This window comes from Arachis hypogaea, chromosome 15, assembly GCF_003086295.3.
Source record: "Arachis hypogaea cultivar Tifrunner chromosome 15, arahy.Tifrunner.gnm2.J5K5, whole genome shotgun sequence".
Taxonomy (NCBI): domain Eukaryota; kingdom Viridiplantae; phylum Streptophyta; class Magnoliopsida; order Fabales; family Fabaceae; genus Arachis; species Arachis hypogaea.
The window spans coordinates 14,920,322-14,926,840 of NC_092050.1; positions in this window are offsets into that span (position 1 = coordinate 14,920,322).

A 6,519-nucleotide genomic window follows, 5' to 3' on the forward strand; every position below is an offset into this window, starting at 1 on the left:
AAAACTTGAGAAGATAAAACAAGAAAAAAAAGATGAATAAGAAAAAGAAGAAGATGATGATGATGATGAAAAAGAAGAAGAAGCAGCATAAGATGAGGAGAAGGGAGAATAAGAGTTTGAATTATGCAGAACTTATCAGCACACATACATTCAAAATTCTTAAACAATACACTTAAATATTCTCGTGTTACACCAAAATTTACTACAAATACAGAAAAATATTTTCTTTAATGCATAACTCTTACATTACATTCAATTCAAACCATCAACGATGAACAACAATTTCACAAACAAAAACAACATTATTCACCTACAGAATCATAAGCTACTAACGAAAATATTAACTAAAATCGAATCACACCTCAATCACTTGATTGGATTCAAAACAATAATCAACTTTGTTTTGATTCAATATAATTGACAATCTGAACTTGAATTATTCATTATCTTCAACAACGAGATAACTGTTCAAAACTGATTTTAGAGCTTGACTTCAAAAACGTGGAGAACGAACGAAGAGAAACATAGAGAATGCAGAAATAGAAAAGAACGTAAATCGAAAACGTTGAAAAAATTTAAAAACGAAAACGAAATCCTTTTGAAAAAGGCAATTATATATTTGCGTGTTAATTGAAAAATTAGTTAGATAGTGACGCATGAGGTGAATTAGGTTAAAGAGACTTGTATGCACTTATATAGAATAATGACTTATATATATGTGGAGAATATTTATAATATAAATATGTCTAAATACACATTATTGGATTTCTACTCATACAAAGAAAAAAAAAACTGTTTTTATTTTTATATTTTTTTAGCAGTCTCGTTTTTTTTTTTTAACTCCTCCAGCAACTGCATATAATAATATAGTGGAGGATATGTGGATATCGAGTGGTGAATGGTGGCCGATTGGTAGTTGTCGGCCTAATTCGAAGTAAAATTTTAGCCAATTTCATCCCAATAAGCATTTGTCCAATAAAGCTGTATTTGTTTATTGGATAGGACATTTCGATAAGAATACTGAGATATAAAATTGTATTTGACAGATGAGATATAGATAGAAATATTGTGTTCAAAAATATTAAATTAGTGTATTTTATATCCATTCTAACAGAAGACACTAATAAGAGACACAACTTATTTTTTATTTTTTTATTATTTTTATTAATTTTTTATAATTATATTTTTTATTATTATATTTTTTTCCTCAAGTTTTATGAATAAAAAAAATGAAAATAAATTATATTTTCATCATTTGTTATATTTTATCACTAAACAAAATATAAAAATACTAAATTTTGTGTCTCTGTCTTTTATGTCTTGCTCTCCGTGTCTTGTCTTGTATTGACCTGTTCTGTGTCGTTGGAAATTTTTTTTTTGTTGTGTTGACTATTAAACTTTTAAACTTCTTTAATTGTCGTATTTGTGTTATATGATTTCAATGTTATGACTTTGTAAAATAGTATGACAAATTTTTATTTAAATTGATTAAAAAAACTGAACAACCGAACCAAATAAAACTGATTTCAATTGGTTAGATTTGATTCGGATGGTTTCGATAAAAAAAAACAAACCAAACCGAACCAAACCGCACCGCAAACACCCCTATTGACCAGACGATGAATACAACAGATGGGCTGAGCTCGCGGAAGAAGAGAGTAGGGGTTGGAGACTTAGGGGCAGTGGCTACACAGACGGACAGCGGCAATGGCTCGACAGACAGACGGCGACAATGGCTCGACAGACAAACGGCGGTAGTAGCTCGAAGAGAAGCTAGAGTTGAAAAAGGGGGAGTGATTCAGACTTCAAAGCTCTGGACTTCTGGTCGAGTGAGTGAGAGTGAAGTAAAATGAAACAAACTAAAATGACGTCGTTTCTTCAAACTGGCCGGTTCTTAGTTTGGTCTAACCGGTCGGTTCTTAGCCGATCCAGCAGTTTTCTACCAATTTTTTTATCAACAATTTTATATGCCTAATTAGACCGTTAATATCATTGGTTCATAGTTGGACTGATCTGGTTAGCCGATTCAATCCAGTTTTTAAAACCATGAGAATTATACACTGCTAACTATATCTATCTTTCCAGAAGCTTATGCAAAAGTTTTGAATAGGCTTCAGTCTGATCATTGCCCTATTCTGGTGCGTTGTAAAGGTCGTCCTCAGCCTAAAGGGAATCGACCTTTCCATTTTGTTGCTGCTTGGGCTACTCATCCAGGGTATAGGGATATTGTGAATCAGTCATGGTGGTCTGGTAATAAAGAGATTCATGGCAAGCTTTCGGAAGTACAAAAGAATTCACTAGAGTTTAACTCGAAGGTATTTGGTAATATTTTTGTTAAGAAATGTGAATTACAGCAGCAGATTAATTATTTACAAAAACGTTTGGAAGTGGTGGATAGCATTTATTTGCGTCAGAAAGAGCAACAGTTGCTTGATGATTATAATAATACTCTAGTGCAAGAAGAGCTCCTATGGTTCCAAAAGTCCAGAGAGCAATGGGTAAGGTTCGGGGATAGAAATACAAGATTCTTTCATATTCAAACTCTTGTGCGAAGGAAGCATAATAAAATTTATGGCCTTTTTCCCAAGGATGGAGTGTGGAAACTGATCAAGAGGTTCTGAGTCAAGAAGCAGAGTCTTTCTATAAAAGCTTATTCTGTCATTTGGATGATGTTGATTTGGGTTGCCTTGGTGATGTGCCTCTTCCTTCTCTGAATGAGGAAGCTTGCAATAATCTTACAGTACCAGTTACTATGGAGGAAGTCAGAACAGCTGTTTTTCACATGAACTCCTTTTTCATTGGTCTTGATGTTTGGAAGATGGTGAAGCAGGCATTCTCTGGTGTTACTCTTGATCCGAGAATGATGGAGACTTTACTGGTTCTTATTCTAAAGGTTGAATCACCAGTATCTATGAAAGATTTCAGGCTAATTAGTCTTTGTAATATAGTTTACAAGATCATCACGAAGGTCCTTGTTAATAGGCTCCGTCCTCATCTTGCGAAGATTGTTGGCCCGCTTCAAGGAGGATTTATTCCGGGACGAAGAACCCCTGACAACATCATTATTGCTCAAGAAGTCCTCCACTTTATGAAGAAGACTAAATCAAAGAAAGGCACACTGGCGTTTAAGATTGATCTAGAGAAAGCTTATGACAGAGTTGACTGGAGGTTTTTAGCTCATACCCTTAAGAGCTTTGGTTTTCCTATTCCTACAATTAATTTGATTATGAATTGTGTCACTGCTTCCTCCTTATCTATTCTTTGGAATGGGAATCGTCTGAATGGCTTTACTCATAGCCGGGGTCTTAGACAAGGAGACCCTATGTCACCCTATCTTTTTGTGTTGTGTATGGAGCGATTGGCATGCTTTATTAGTCATCAGGTTGATTTGGGCTTGTGGGAGCCGGTTGCTGTTTCTAGAGGGGGACCAAGGATATCCCACTTAATGTTTGCGGATGACTTGCTTCTATTCTGTAAAGCTACAAAGAAACAAGTGCAAAATGTGATGTTGGTTTTAGAGACTTTTTGCAAAGCATCTGGGATGAAGATTAATGTGGAGAAGTCTAAAGCGCTTTGCTCCAAGAATGTCTATGCAACAAGGAAAGAGGTTTTCACTGGGGTATCCTCTATCAGATTTGTCTAGGACTTGGGCAAGTATCTTGGGGTTACCCTTAGCCATTCTAGGGTGACCCGTTCAACTTTCAATGGTGTCTTGGATAAGATTCGAAGTAGACTAGCAAGCTGGAAAGAGAGTTTACTTAATCGGGCTGGTAGACTCTGCTTGGTTAATTCTGTTGCAGCTGCGATTCCCACATACTAGATGCAGGTCTCTATTTTTTCCAAAGGAATCATTAGTAAATTGGAGTCTATGATGAGGAATTTTCTTTGGAAAGGACAAGTTGATAGAAGATGATTGAATCTTGTTAGTTGGAAGGTACTGGTTACTCCAAAAAAAAATTATGGAGAGTTGGAGATTAGAGATCCTTATTGTGTGAATATTGTTCTTCTTGGGAAGCTAATTTGGACTTTTTTTCAGCAGCCAAACAAGTTATGGGTCCAATTGTTGGATGTCAAATACCGATCATCTCTATATAACTGTTTTAGTTGTCCTAAAAACAAGGGCTCTCCCATTTGGAGGAGTCTCTGCAAGGCTTGAGAAGTGTTGAAGGATGGGTTTGCTTGGTGTATTGGGGATTTGAACCAGAATTTTTGGTTTTCTAACTGGAGGAGAGAAGGACGGTTATCTAATGAGATGGATTATGTTCACATTTCTGAGTCGAATCTCCAGATACAGGATATTTGGTCGGTTGGTAGGTGGCATTTGGATACTCTTTATTCTCCTTTATCTCAAAATCTGAAAGGTAATATTCTCTCTTACAATCCAGATGTGTAAGCAGGTCCGGAAGTGGGTTGGTATTGGTTTGGGTCTGCTGCAAAAGTCTATGACTCACGCAATGGTTACTTGTGGTTGTGTAAGAAGCTTTTTGGTTAGAAGGAGCGGGAGAATTGGTTTTGGCTTTAGCGTCAGCTTGTTCCGGAAAAGCATAAGTTTTTGGTTTGGTTGTGTCTTAAGGAGGCTCTTCCTACTGCAAATTTTCGCTTTAGAAGAGGGATGTTGTCATCAGATAGGTGCCCAAGATGTCTTTCTAACCAGGAATCGGTTTTACATTGTATTCGGGATTGCCCAAAAGCTCAGCTTGTATGACACAGGTTGGATATTTCCTGTCATCCATTGGATTTGAAGAACTGGTTCTTGTATCATAGCAGAGAGCATCCGTTCAAGTTCTTTTCGAGACTTTGGTGGATATGGAGAGTAAGGAATAATGACATCTTTAATCCTCATGAAACTTGGCCTTCGGAAAAAAGTGATTTGTCTGGCATTAACTTCAGAAAAGGAGCTTAGGAATATTTTTGAATTACAACGTATATCCCTTCTCTCTACTCTAAATGGTTTTTGGAATCCTCCATCCATTGGTACTTTCAAGATTAATTGTGATGCTAGTTATCTTGGTTCGGGTGATAGTGTTGGTTTTGCTTGTGTTATTAGAGATTGTAATGGGAGTTGGCAAAGGGGGTGTTTAGGAATGATTGAGAGTAATAGTATTCTTCAAGGGGAATTGTTTGCTATTTAGAGAGGATATCTCTTAGTTTGGGATGTGGGTCAAGGAGATGTTATTTGTGAGATGGATTGTGTAGAAGCATTTAATCTTGTTACTTATCACCAAGATAGTTTTGGGTTTATTGATCCATTGGTGCTCAAAATAAGAGATATCATGCATTGGAATTAGTGTGTTGACTTTCGTTTGATTATGAGAGATGCAAATACGGTGGCAGATACTATGGCAAAGATGGCGATGAGTTAAATCTCAATTTGGCCCCTGAAATTTAGCCCGATGCTCAGAATGACCCCCACAATTTCGTTGGCCCTAATTAGAACCCCAAATTTGTAATTGTGGCTCCAACTTGCCCCTGCGATCATATCCGTCACCAGAATGCTGATTTGATGCAATTGCATGACACAGTGGACACTACTTAAACGACGTCGCATTGGTTTCGCGCCCAAACCCTTTGGAAACCACGTCGTTTCAGTTTTTTGTGGGTTAAAACTCTTTCTTTCCACTACAATGATCATAAGTTGCCAAATATCAAGAAAACTCTTACACTACGTGGTTTTCAAAGGGTTTGCGCGTGAAATCAATGCGCCGTCGTTTAAGTAGTGTCCATCATGTCATGCAATTGCGCTAGATCAGCATTTCGGTGACGGAGATGATCGCAGGGGCAAGTTGGAGCCACAATTATAAATTTGAGAGTCTAATTGGGGCCAACGAAATTGTGGGGGTCATTCTGAGAATCAGGCCAAATTTTAAAGGCCAAATTGAAATTTAACTCGATGGCGATGAAATACAACTTTCTCATGCGAAACTTCTTTCATCTTGAGAGGAGTTTAAGAATAATCTTAAAAGGAATTATTTTTCTGTTTAAAAAGATCTTTTATTTAATTTTTTTAGTTTATTTCGGTCACTACAAAATATCAGCTAGCTGTTATAATTGACAACATGACAATGATTGTGCAATATCAGCAATTTGTTTACTAACTCACGTAAAAAATAAACTAAAAAATTTATATCTAGTTCAAAATTTAATATAAGGGGTCAAATTAGTGTAATTAGAATCTCAACGCGAAATCCAATACGGAGGAACACTAAAATTGTAGTCCCTTCTGTTACTTCAAGAAAGACAGTCCATGTGAGGAGGGACTTTACTCGTCTAATAAAATTTCAACATGTGGCAAATTTTAAAAAAATAAAAATATATATTATGTATATATTAATAAGTTAGACGTTCCCATAAAATAAAAAAAATAAGTTATACGTTACATATATATATTAACGTTGATGATATATATTATACTTTACATATATATTAATAAAAATGGAAAGGACCGTTGCATATGTATTATATATAATACATATATTAATAAAAATATATGATTGTTATTATATCATTGTTATTATTAAT